Raw genomic sequence first — 13,739 nt, 5'->3', positions numbered from 1 at the left:
TATGTGTGTTTCACAATCATGTGAGTACACATTTAATCTAATATATTTGAAAATTTTCTGGTTTCTCATTAATCTTGAATTGATGGAAATTTGTTAAATTTAGAATTTCATTAGCATAGATAGATACATACATATATCCATTCCATGGGTAAAATGATTAATCATTAATCCAAATGACAACCAAGCCAATTTTCCTTCCCCTTTGAGATGTTGTAAGGACTTTTTTTAAATTACTCAATTATTATTATAAGATGAATATATTGGCTCAAGAAATTATTCATTATTGAAATATTAAAAAAAATATTCATCTTTTCACAAAACCATAATTCGAGCTCACTCTTTCTAGGCACAAAGAAAAATAGAGAATGCATGCCATATGAAGCATATAATTAATTTGTAACAATGTAATGTCATAAACACCTAGGTGTGAGGAGATCCTATGGAACATGTCATAACAACCATTGCATCAAGTCTGGGAGAAGAGGCGCCTTATTGCATGAGGTGAGGTACGTCATCTCTCAAGAACTATGCCCAAAAAAAGAGAAACAAGACAACATCTCTCAAGAGCTATACATGCCCAAAAAAAGAGAAACAAGACAACTATAAATACTTTAAAGTTATGTTTATTGGGTATTTGTCAAAACAAAACTTAATACATAAGCAAATGAAAATATAAAAATATGGTGTACTTCTCTTTTCCAAGAAACTATTTCAAACAAGATCCTTTGTTAGGCCATGATAAGTATCTTTATAATGAGAGCATCAATTTGAAACAATTGCATTGGAAACAAAATGGATAGCCTTACTTGAAGGACCTACTTATACATAGTGGTCTAACATCATCAGATGATGACACTCAATGGAATGATGCCACAAAAACTCTATGATAAATTGGACTATATGTTAGGGATGATATCACAACAATAATTTCTTGAATCTTATCTTTGAGTTGAGGTGGCTTAACAATGAGCAAGGTTTAAATAATCAACTTAGAGTGGGTGACCTTCTTAATGGGTTTCTTGCACCTAATAGCTGCTCAATCTCGAGAAGAGCTAAACTAACCCCGAAGAATTCTCAAATATCAAAATAATTAAAATAGACACCCAAAATGAACTTAACCCATAATTTCCAAAAGAAATACAAGAGAACCTTCTAGTTATAACAAGAAGGTTTATAAAATAACATAATACATAGAAGTTTATCAAATAACATAAAACATAAATCCATCTAGGTGTATCTTCATGTTGGCAACGTACACTAATCCACAAAAAAAAAATACCCTTCTTCCTCGAAACAAGTGATTAGTTAGTTTTATTGACAACACTCTCTTGCCAATATTCGTTTTCTTAACACCTTTCTTACCAATGCCATTTGAGTAGTACTCCTTCATCCTAGCTTTATATTAAATAATTCACAGAACATCGCTAACAAAAACAATAATAATAATGTCAAATGAAGTGGCCAAAGAAATATAGAACGACACTCTTGTATTTCTAAACTCCTCAATTAAGTTTTAAAGTCCATTTAAACATTAACTAATTTATTTCTATAAGTTTTGAGTAGAGTCAAAATTTAAATTTTCATTAATATTTTATTTTAGGATGATAAATAAATAATAATAATCTTTTACAAAATATACAAATTTTAAAAATTTTAAAAATATAAAAATAATATTTAAAATCAAATATCCATGAAAATGAAAACTTCGAAGTTTGGCTTGGAGTATGTCGTAAAACTGCTTCTGTTTGGCTAAGAGCTCGTCTTCCTTGGACCTAAGGAAACAGGTTAACGGCCCAAGACCCAGAGGCATTTGGCAGGAGTGGAAGCCCGCTCCCTTACCGACGGTGGCGTGGTTTTCCTATTTGAGGATGATAGCAGCCAGAGATGGCTGTCCTCATTGTTGGTTTGACAACTAAGTTGATAGGTTTTTCCACCCTGGAAAAAAAAAAAAAAAAAAACTTCGAAGTGATAATGATGATGGCGTCTAGGCATTACTTTTCTTCTAGAATTTGAGTGATAATGATCATGTTGTCTAGGCCTTACTTTTCTTGTGGAATTTTTGGGATGGATGATAAGCACATGTATATGGTAGAGGGAAAATCACGAATTTTGAATGTAATTGATAAGCATGTACATATTAATAGAGGAGAAATCACCGTAAATTAATGAAGTAAATTAAAGAAGGAATGAAAGGGAAACAAATTAATATATTTTCCAATATACATGATGTTTTTAAAGTACTTAAACGTGTTAAGTTAAGGGAAACCATGAAACCATCTCTAAACGCCCACTCTACTATTCTACATATCCTTATTCTGGTTTGCGTTACATTCAATTTAAAGAATTCTGGAACATTTCATTTTGCATTTACAATATTTGATAATAAAAATATATAAATAACAAGGTATTATGAAAAAGGTATTATTTTTCATATGTACTACGAAATAGATAACAAGATATTATTTTTCATATGTACTACGAAATTCTATTGGATGCTTTTGTATTAAAGTAAAAATTACATTTTCATTTATGGTAATAAATGTAAAGCAAAAATATATCCCATGGCTTTTATATGAAATTGCGTATGACACCTGGTAACTCTTGTGAGAGTTATTTTATGTAGACCGCAGAATATAGTATTCGACCTTCGGAACATTTTGCAATTTGAATTAGCGGAAGCGGGATCGAGCATATTACTTCTGATCGCCTTTTAATCGCCGTCTTTCCCCAGACTTCTGAGTAACATAACGGAGAAAGACCAGCTGTTGGTTAAAGAACCCATAACACTAACGTTTAACGAAGGCAGGCAGATGTCCGGAAGAGGAGCTTCGCCTTCCAGTATTTGGCAAACATGGCGCATGCGCAGCCTGTTCTCCGGCTCTGGGTGACAACACAACAACCCCAATTTCAGTACCTTGTCGATCTCGCCCAAATCATATCCGTCTTTCCCCAGCTTTGGATCCGATGCCTCCAGTAGCCTGTCCTCGCTGTACAGCTCCCATGCCCACTCCACTAAAATCGTTTGCTCGGCGCCCTTCGACAGATCCACGGGCCTCCTCCCGCATGCCACTTCCAACAGCAGAACCCCGAAACTGAATACATCCGAGCTGGGAGTCGCCTTCCCCGTATATATGAGCTCCGGGGCTATGTACCCCAATGTTCCGACCACATGAGTCGTCGAAGGATTCTCGCTGTGATCATGTAGCCGAGCGAGGCCAAAGTCTCCTAGCCGCCCGTTAAGCTCGGAATCCAGAAGCACGTTGCTTGCCTTGATATCTCTGTGGACGACCATTTTCTCCCATCCCTCGTGCAGATACAGCAGTCCCGCCGCCACGCCTTTCAGGATCGCGTATCGCCGAGGCCACGGCAGGACTATGGTTGGGTTCCCGAATATGAGATTATCCAAGCTGCCGTTAGGCATATAGTCGTAAACTATGAATAATTGCTTTCCCCTCCGGCTCCAGCCCCGGATATGAACCAGATTGCGGTGCTGTAGACGTCCCATGCTCGAGATCTCTGCGACGAACCCTTTCATTCCCTCCGTGAATTCCTTCGTTATGCACTTCACCGCGACTTCTTGGCCGCTGCTGGGGAGAACGCCCTTGTAAACTTTGCCAAAACCCCCTTGTCCCAAAACATTATCTCCCCGGAATCTGCTGGTGGCGATGCTGAGCTCCTTGTAAGTAAATCTATGGGGCCAGTACTCTTCCTCCCATTCTTCGGTTGTTTCCCTGTTTTTCGCTCTTCTGAGAAACAGGACCGCCCCAATCGCTAGCGAGAAGAGAACCAAGGTGCCCACGGTGACGCCGGCTATGAATCCCGGGTCCGGACGTTTGGAATACATGTTAGCAAATGAAGGGAGACGCGACACATTGAGGGGCGGCGCCGTGCCTTGGGTGGTGAAGCTCCATGCCAGAACGTAATGGTCTTCCACCAAGGCCCCTGTGGCTGCTGAAAAGCCAACGAACATCTTCTCCTGTAAAACGTTGCCGAGATCGATTTTCAGTGATAACATCGGCTTCCGTGGTCTCGGCGAGCCGGCCAACATGATGGTAACGTTGAGGAGACTTTCAGAATGATTGTAATCGATCCAGGCCTGTATGTTCCGTCCACTCTTGAGGCTCAATCCATGGAAGCTGTCCTCCCCATCCCAATATCCGGCAGGCTCGGTCTGCACCGAGATGAGGCTGTTGATGTCTACACCCACGTGGTTGTCGTCGGGATCATTAAATTCCGGATTCCTGCACGTATCGAACTCCACTGCAAATAAGTGATTGTACGACTGCCCGTTGCTGCTGCGGTTAAACAAGCCCAGATACTCGTATGCTATAGCGCCAACGACAGATCTGTGGGGCATCATGATGAAGGCTAGTCCATGTCCTCCTTCAGTAGAGGGAGGATGCACCATGGAAAAAACGAAGGTAGTGCTAAAGGAGAAAAGAGTCTCGTTGCTTTTCATCTGCACAGGGATCGAATAGAGCGCGCGGCCGAGCATGAACTGCGACTGATTTGTGAGGGAGAGGACAGATTTGGGGCCGATGATTGAAGCCTTCGATTCCAATATCAAATGGGTTCCATTAAACCCGTCGAAGATGAAAGTGGTATGTGGATGATCCTCATCTGCGCCCTGTGCAGGAATAAGTGGTATGAAGAGGGAGGTGCAGGCTATCAGGAGGAGTCTGCGCCATGGTATTTGCATCATTGGTCGTTTCTTTGGGTGGAGCTAAATTCCTTCTCGGGAAAACTAAATAGTTGATGGATATTAATACATAATCAAGTGATCTATAGCCGCAAACATCTATCAAATATTTGAAATTTGAAACAGATTGTAGTGTTGGGTGCAGTTATCCTTCCTTCGAAAATCTTAGCAAGAGCATTGGAGGACTACGTTTCTTCTTGTAAAATTCTTATAAGTAAACTTGTGACCACGGAAATTCCGTATTGTTAAAATTTTCCTCTTTCGTGACGCAAGAGGAAATAACATGGAAGTAACCGAGAAAATAAGACTCCGTATTCAGGAAGGAAAGAGGAATAACACAGGAATCACTCCGAAGAATGCCGGACTTTTGGAACGGTCAAAATAGTCGGTACATAATTACCGATGTAGAGTTGAAATCACAATTCATTAATGTGAGAGTGACATTAACATGTTAGTTGTAATTTCGATTACTTCTCATCTCAAAAGCATTTTCCGATCCGTGATTTCATCCTGGTTAATGGTGGAGTGACCCTAAGCAAACGCAGTGGTAAATACGTGTAAAGAGTAAAATTATATATATATATTATAAAGATTCATTTTCCATTTATTATATAGATTTTTAACATTTAAATAAATATATTTTTAAATAGAATCGATAGGTTAAAAAGGCTATAATTTATTTCAATTATTATATATTTCAAATATATATATATATAGATATATATAATTTTTATTTAATTTTTTAACATTTTGAATTAAATTGAAAAATAGAAAAGACATAATTATCTTTAAGATAAATCTCAACTTTTATCATGATTATTAAAAGTATTTTCTAAATAATTTAAAAGGTGTAATAGTCTTTTTCACCACTAGAATTCACCAAAATCGGATTTTGATTAAAATTAACCAGAAAAATAGTCTTGAAAAAGGTCATTTCATCTATAAGTTAGACTACACCATTTTTAAATCTCTATCATTAATCTAGTAATTATTGACAATGGAATTAAAATTTTGGAAGTTATATACATATCAATATAAATATGGAAATGAATCTAAACCAAATATTACCTCACAAAATCATTACATCCAATACATTAGTCATCAATCATTCACCAACACATATTATAGTAGTTGGTTTCAAACTACCCAATGGGAATGCCTATAGAATAAGTAGTCCAAAATTTCAAGAGTCTTAAGACTTGAAGCATAACAAGAGATTCTACCCCAGAATCAAAACAAAAGAAAAATATTCTACAACAACATCAAAACACAAAAAATTGGCACTTATCATGAGAAAACTAGGAATTACAGTGCCAAATATTGCACACGATCCCAAAGGAGTTGATGTCGTAGTGATGCATGGGATATGTCGCTCAGTATGATCCATGTGCATGTCCATTCATTCCATAAAAAACTTTTGGTAGGAAGAATAAACCACCATGAATATGTCTAGAAACATGTTGAAGGAAAAATGTCTATCATATATTTTTTTGAGAGAATGATTTGGAATTGATCCAAGACAATTAATAAGGTATTACATACTCATGTGCATGGATGTGCCTATGTTTTTTTATGCAGTGGATTGGTAAGATTGCGAAATACATAGACATTGAAGCAGTTAAAGAAAACATAACAAGCAAACATATAAACTCAACAAGTTTAATAAGGAGTTCACCCAACACTCCTGGGTTACGTCTCCTGGTCCAGCCTTCAGTGGTGGCCTCTCTATTATGTTTTCAAAGCAGAGTTTTTACAACAATGAGATCAATTTGAGTCTCACATAGCAGATACAAATCAGTAGGACTGTACTTGGATCCCTCAGTCTCTGGAATACACAGACTTTCCTTACTGAAACTCGACCTCTATTGGTCACAGTAGTAAGAGCCCAATCTGAGACTCATACATGACAGGCATATATAGAGGACTACGCTTGAACCTCTCAAGCCTTCTCTAGAGCACATAGACTCTCTGACTCTCTGTGTCTCTATCTTGACTCTGGCTTGATGCTGCCTTTACTATTGCAGGTCAACTCGGCTTCTCGTCTCTGCTTCTAACTTACTGCTTGTTGCTCTCTCTGTCAGCCTGTGGCTTTAAAGCCAATTTGCTTCCCGATTCTTCGTTTCTGCTTCTCGGCTTTCCAGTTCCCCTGCCTCTATCCGTTTGAATCCCTCTATTCTGCGTAATCATCACTGTATAACGCCTCACAGGGAGGTGGCCACCCATTTCATAACGAACTGAGTGTCAGTTCTCTTGGACGTTTTTGAAATGACCGTTTCTTCCGTTAACTCCAAGAATTCCCACGAAACACGACCTTCCGCCAACGCATCGTCCACGTCGGACTTCAAATCCTATACAACTCTGCCTGTTAACCTCATCAAATCTGGTCATCCATCAGATTGCATCTCCGCCATTGATCTGGAGCCTCCAAATCCTACGGTCATCATCCATATCGGGTGGATAAGTAACATGACGTTTACCTATCCGATGTGAGCGGTTTTCTCTCTCTTCCACCAGACGTGTGGCACCCATTGTGTGGCATCGGGTGGGACTCGGTTGAAACCGCTTACCGCTCGAAGCCCTTCCGATATTCTACCGGTTTTTGTGGGACCTTGCTTCTGACGGAATCAGAACGATATCCGTTACATTTTATGATTTTTCGGGTCTGGGGGCTTACGACCCTTCCTTCTTTGAGGGGTTTGCCCTGCGATATGCGAATCGCATATCAGAAACTACCCCCATTCCTTGAAATGGCCTCTGGTTTTGCTAATTCGTGACAGTGCGCGTTACCATGGGCCGATGGTCTACGCGCTTGACCGAGGGTCCTCGTTGCTCCGCGCTGATCACAAATTGCAACTGTTACGAGGATATCTCTGATAAGCTTGATCTTTATAAGACTTTGAAACTTTGGCATGATTTTTAAAGAGTTCATGAAAACTTAGAGAGTGTTCTAGGATCTAATTTGGATCACGGCCTTCCCACTGAAAAAGCTTTTGGACCACCAAAAGTTGGTTTTTAAGCATCAATCAAGTGAGGGTATAGATTCCTTGCTTGTCCAATTTCTATCCATCTTGCACTGCTTGGTTTTGAACCTTTGAGCCCAATCCTAAGGTACTCAACATCCCCTCTGCGCGTAGTTCTCACCTTTCTGTCCAGAACTGTATCTTCCTGCAATTCATTGAGATATTTAGGCAACAGATCATCAATAGAAGGCAATTGACTCTGCTCTTTGGGATATTCAATTAATGAAGGTTCAAACAGTCTCAAGCTTTCTGCATTAACCACTGAATAGATGTGCATGTAAGCTGCCAAATCAAGGCGAAAAGAATTCTCGTCGATTTTCTCAAGTATCTTGAAAGGTACATACCTTATTGGCTTCAACTTCTTACCTTCACCTTGCATTCTATCTTTGTTGATATACAACCAGACTTGATCACCAACTTGGAAACTATGCTCAGTCCAATGCTTATCATGCCTTGCCTTGTACTTGGCTTGGCTCTTTTCTAGCTGTTCTTGTACTGCCTGGTGAATCTCTTGGATTTGTTCAATGAACTTGGTTGATTTGTCCACATCACTGTGTCCATCAACTGCTATGTCTTTGCCAAAGACAAAATCCAAGGGAGACCTTGGTATGAAACCAAAACAGGTCTCAAAAGGAGATCTCTATGTAGAAGAATGTTTAGCCCCGTTGTAAGCATGTTGCACGTAACACAAATGTTCATCCCAAAGCTTGGGATGCTTGCTGCAATAGCGTCTGAGCAATTGGATCACTGTCCTGTTGACCAACTCTGTTTGGCCATTTGTTTGTGGATGAAAGGCTGTGCTCTTCTTTAGTCTGGTGTCCATCAATTCCCACAGACTAGACCAAAATTTCCCAACAAATCGGGAATCTTGATCAGATACAATGGAAGTGGGTAATCCAAAATGAACCCATACATGCTGAAAGAACAACTTTGCTATTTTTTCAGCTGTAATCTATTTGTTACAAGGTATTAAAATACACATTTTGCTGAACCTATCCATAATAACATATAAATAGTCATGACCTTTTCTAGATTTAGGCAATCCCCTAACAAAGTCCATGGAAACACTTTTCCAAGGATGAGAAGGAACTGGTAGTGGAGTGTACAAGCCTAGTTTTCTATTGCTGGGCTTGCTTTTAGCACGCATGGTACACCCTCTTATATATCTAGAAATTGTCTCATTCATTTTTGGCCAATAACAAAATCTTTGCAGCTGTGCAACTATTTTACTTACACCAAAGTGACCTGATATTAGAGAAGTGTGTGCTTCTCAAATTATCTTTACTCTTTCAGTTTGAGGAATGCATAACTTTCCCAAATGATACAAGAGTTGGTCCTTAACACGATAATCCAATTCTTCTACTTGTTTGCCATGACTTAAAGTTGCATATACATCTTTAAAATCTATATCTTGAGCATATTGTTCAATGTAGCTTTCATGCAATATTGAATTATGCTTAAGTATAGTAGATGCATTTATGATTGGTCTGGACAACACATCTGCAATTTTATTGTGTATGCCCTTTTTATATCCGATGACAAGATGAAACTGTTGTAGAAAACCCATCCACCTATAGTGTCTTGATTGCTGCAACTTAGTTTGTGAGTGTAAATATTGAAGTGGTTGATGATCAGTATGTGTAACTATCTCTTTGCCCATTAGGTAATGTTTCCACTTTTTCACACTTTGTACTAATGCATACAATTCTTTATCATATGTGGGATAATTAACTACTGCAAAAATAAATGTCTCAGAATGATAACATATGGGTTTACCGTGCTGCATCAACACTGCTCCCATGGCATAGTCACTGGCATCCATTTCAATCGCAAATGGTCTTTGAAGATCGGGCAGTGCTAGTACTGGTGTTGTAATAATCTTTTCTTTTAATGTGTCGAAGGCTTTCTGTTGTTTGCCTCCCCACTGAAACACCTTTGTCAATCCTGTTAAAGCATGCAAGGGAGTTGCAATCAAGGAAAAGTTAGAAATAAACTTTCTCCAATACTGTGCTGCTCTTAGGAAGCTTCTAGCTTTTGTAGCAGATTTGGGTTTAGGCCAGCTTACAATGACTGCAACCTTAGAGGGATCTATCTTCAATTCACCACTCCCTACGATATGACCCAAATAATTCAAATATGTTTTGCCAAATTCACATTTTGATAGCTTAACATAAAGATTTTCTCTTTTCAAAACATCTAGAGTCTGCTTTACATGCTTCAAATGTTCTTCCCATGTTTTACTAAATATAAGAATGTCATCTAAATATACAATGACAAAATCATCAATAAAAGGCATGAGTACATCATTCATTACTCTCATGAAAGTAGTAGGAGCATTAGTTAAGCCAAAAGGCATAACCAACCACTCATACAATCCATGCTTTTTTTTGAAAGCAGTCTTCCATGCATCTTGCTCTACAACTCTGACCTGATGGTAGCGACTATGCAAGTCCAACTTGGAAAAGTAAACAACTTCTTTTAACTGATCTAATAGATCATCTATGCGAGGAAGGGGATAACGATTTTTGATTGTTATCTTATTTAGTGCTCGGTAATCAATGCACATTCTCCATGAGCCATCTTTCTTTCTCACCAAGACAATTGGAGACCCACATGGCGATGTGCTAGGTCTTATGAACCCTTTTTCGAGCAACTCTTGTACCTGCTTCTTGATTTATGCATTCTCTAAAGCGGAAAAACCTGTAGATTCCAATGTTAGGCATTGGAGCATCTTGCTACAAATTAATATCATGTACTATTTCCTTTTTGGGTGGTAGACCTTTAGGTTATTGAAATAGTATATCATATTCTGAAACAACTTTTTCTAAATCAACTTGCTGTTTAGCATTATAGCCTTCAAATGAATTGGTTTTATCAGGTTTCTTTTCCTTTACAACCATCAGTAAAAATTGCTTGCATGAATTTACAATTCTTTTCATCTGCCGTGAGTTTATGAGAGTGTAATTATTCTTGAGTTTATGAGCTCTTACAATATATTCAATTCCATATTTAATGAGTTGATACTTGTTTTTAGCTCTATAGAAAATCGCTTTTCTATCATACAAGTAAGGACTTCCTAAAACAATTCCACATATATTCAAGGGAACAATATCTAACTCAACCTCATCTACAAATGTTGACCCAAAAGAAAACCTAAGTTTACATTGTCTAGTCACTTGTAGCTTTGCTTTATCACATAACCAACCTAATGGATATGGATTTTTGTGAGGTGTGGTTAGTAATCTCAGTTTCTTTACAATTGCTTCAGAAATTAAGTTTACTTGTGAGCCACTATCAAACAAAGTATCAATCTTTTGATGCTTGGAAATAACTCTAATATGAAAAAGCTTAGGTCTTTTCCTCTCATTTTCTTCGTTATCAGTAGATTGTGCAGAACTACTAGTAGATGCTTTAAAATTTTTACCTTTTATACCTGTGGCTGTGATTGTTGTTTCATCCCCCGAGTTTGACCCCAAATCCTTCTGAGTAGCTGCAGCAGTCTTCTTCTTTTTGCCATCGTACTTATTGGGTTTCAGCTTCGGATGCAGAATCCAATAGTGTTCATCATCATGCCCATCCTTCTTGCAGTGAGTGCATGAAGGTTTGGTCTTTTATACAACATTTGCCTTCCTCTCTTTCCATTTCTGTTTTCTCTTTTCCTTGTTCTTGTTTGCAGTGGGTTTTGATGATCTCCCAACTTCTGGGTTCACATTCTTGCCTCTAGCCTTTAGATGTGTAGCCTGAACAGATACCTTATCTATGCTAGTGGGCTTAAACATGAGAATGGTATGTCTCAAATAACTATGTAGACCACCTATATACTTCAACAAAGTTTCAGGTTAGTCTAAAGAAATTCCTATAATCAAAGCTCTTTTTCTAAATTCTTGGGTGTAACTTTGTACACTTTGCCCTTTCAATTGGCGAAGAGTTTGCCAACTCATCATAGCTTGCTGCATATAAGCTAGTAGATAGAATTTTATTTTAATTGCAGAAACAAATTCATTCCAGGTAGAAAGAATTTTACCATGCTTCTTCAAATCAGCTTGTGCCCTACCTTCCCACCATACCAGGGCTGTGCCTCCAAGGCGTAGGCTAGCCAACTGAATCTTTCTCCTTTATGAATCGATGTTCTGCACTCTACAATATACATCAATCTGTCTAATCCAGTTATCTATCTTTTCTGCATTCAATTCTCTGTCATAAACTGGCAAATCAAACTTCACATATAATTTAATCAAAGAAGGTTTCTTCTTTTTCTTTTCATGGGTTTCTTTATGTGAAGAAGATGATGATGAATGTGCTGATGGGGGAGATGGTGGAGAGGGCTTCTCTTCTTTTCCTTTGCTCTCTAGGTGGGCAACTAGAAGAAGTTCTTCTACTCCTTTATCTTGTTTGGAGGTTGATGACTCTTCACCTCTACCTTTCTTAAATTCTCTATACATTTCTTCTACCATGGCTCTCATGGTCATGAAACTGTCCATGAACTCGGAGTCTGATTCCAAGGGACTTTCTTATGACATTTTCCTCTTAGGATAGACTCTTCCAATTTTTGGGTTAGCTTCAACCAACTCTCCTTCTCCTATTTTAAGCTTTGATCTAGTTATCATTCAACAAAAAAGAATCCAGCACAAGCTTGTCTAACCTTAGCAACCTAGAGCTCTGATACCACTTGATCTGGAATTGATCCAAGACAATTAATAAGGTATTACAGACTCATGTGCATGGATGTGCCTATGTTATTTTATGCAACGGATCGATAAGATTGTGAAATACACAGACACTGAAGCAGTTAAAGAAAACATAACAGGCAAACATATAAACACAACAAGTTTAATAAGGAGTTCACCCAACACTCCTGGGCTACGTCTCTTGGTCCAACCTTCAGTGGTGGCCTCTCTATTATGTTTTCAAAGCAGAGTTTTTACAACAGTGAGCTCAATTTGAGTCTCACACAACAGATACAAATTAGTAGGACTGTACTTGGATCCCCCAAGTCTCTAGAGTACACAGACTCTCCTTACTGAAACTCGACCTCTATTGGTCACAATAGTATGAGCCCAATCTGAGACTCATACATGACAGGCATATATAGAGGAGTGTGCTTGAATCTCTCAAGCCTTCTCTGGAGCACACAGACTCTCTGACTCTCTCTGTCTCTATCTTAACTCTGGCTCGATGTTGCCTTTGCTATTGCAGGTCAGCTCAGCTTCTTGTCTCTGTTTCTAACTTGCTAACTCGCTTCTAACTTATTGCTTGCTACTCTCTCTGTCAGCTTGTGGCTTTAAAGCCAATCTGCTTCCCGACTGTTCGTTTCCGCTTCCCGGCTTTTCGGTTCCCCTGCCTCTATCCGTTTGAATCCCTCTGTTCTGCGTAATCATCACTGTATAACGCCTCACAGGGAGGTGGCCACCCATTTCATAACGAACTGAGTGTTAGTTCTCTTGGACATTTTTGAAATGACCGTTTCTTCTGTTAACTCCAAGAATGCCCGTGAAACACGACCTTCTGCCAATGCATCGTCCATGTCGGACTTCAAATCCTATACAACTTTGCCTGTTAACCTCATCAAATCTAGTCATCCATTGGATTGCATCTCCGTCGTTGATCCAGAGCTTCCAAATCCTACGGTCATCATCCATATCAGGTGGATAAGTAACATGACATTTTCCCGTCCGATGTGAGTGGTTTTCTCTCTCTTTTGCTGGATGCGTGGCACCTATTGTGTGGCATCGGGCGGGACTCGGTTGAAACCGCTTACTACTCGAAGCACTTCCGATATCCTGCCGATTTTGTGGGACCCCGCTTCTGACATAATCAGAACAATATCCGTTACATTTTATGATTTTTCGGGTCCGGGGGCTTATACCCCTTGCTTCTTTGAGGGGTTTGCCCTGCGATATGCGATTAGCGACTTGTCGCTAATCGCATATCAGAAACTACCCCTGTTCCTTGAAATGGCCTCTGGTTTTGCTAATTCACGACAGCGCACGTTACCATGGGCTGACGGTCTGCACGCTTGA

The 13,739-nt window shown here is 39.0% G+C and overlaps 1 pseudogene; it reads right to left on the bottom strand.

The window, feature by feature from the left end:
* Positions 1 to 2,535: 2,535 nt before the first annotated feature.
* LOC149160433 (L-type lectin-domain containing receptor kinase IV.2 pseudogene) lies at positions 2,536 to 5,031 on the bottom strand (annotated as a pseudogene).
* Positions 5,032 to 13,739: the final 8,708 nt, after the last annotated feature.

This window comes from Pinus tabuliformis, chromosome 5_2 (genome assembly GCF_031772625.1).
Source record: "Pinus tabuliformis cultivar Carrire ecotype Pingquan chromosome 5_2, CPIR1, whole genome shotgun sequence".
NCBI lineage: Eukaryota > Viridiplantae > Streptophyta > Pinopsida > Pinales > Pinaceae > Pinus > Pinus tabuliformis.
This window is presented reverse-complemented; position numbering and strand designations above follow the sequence as displayed.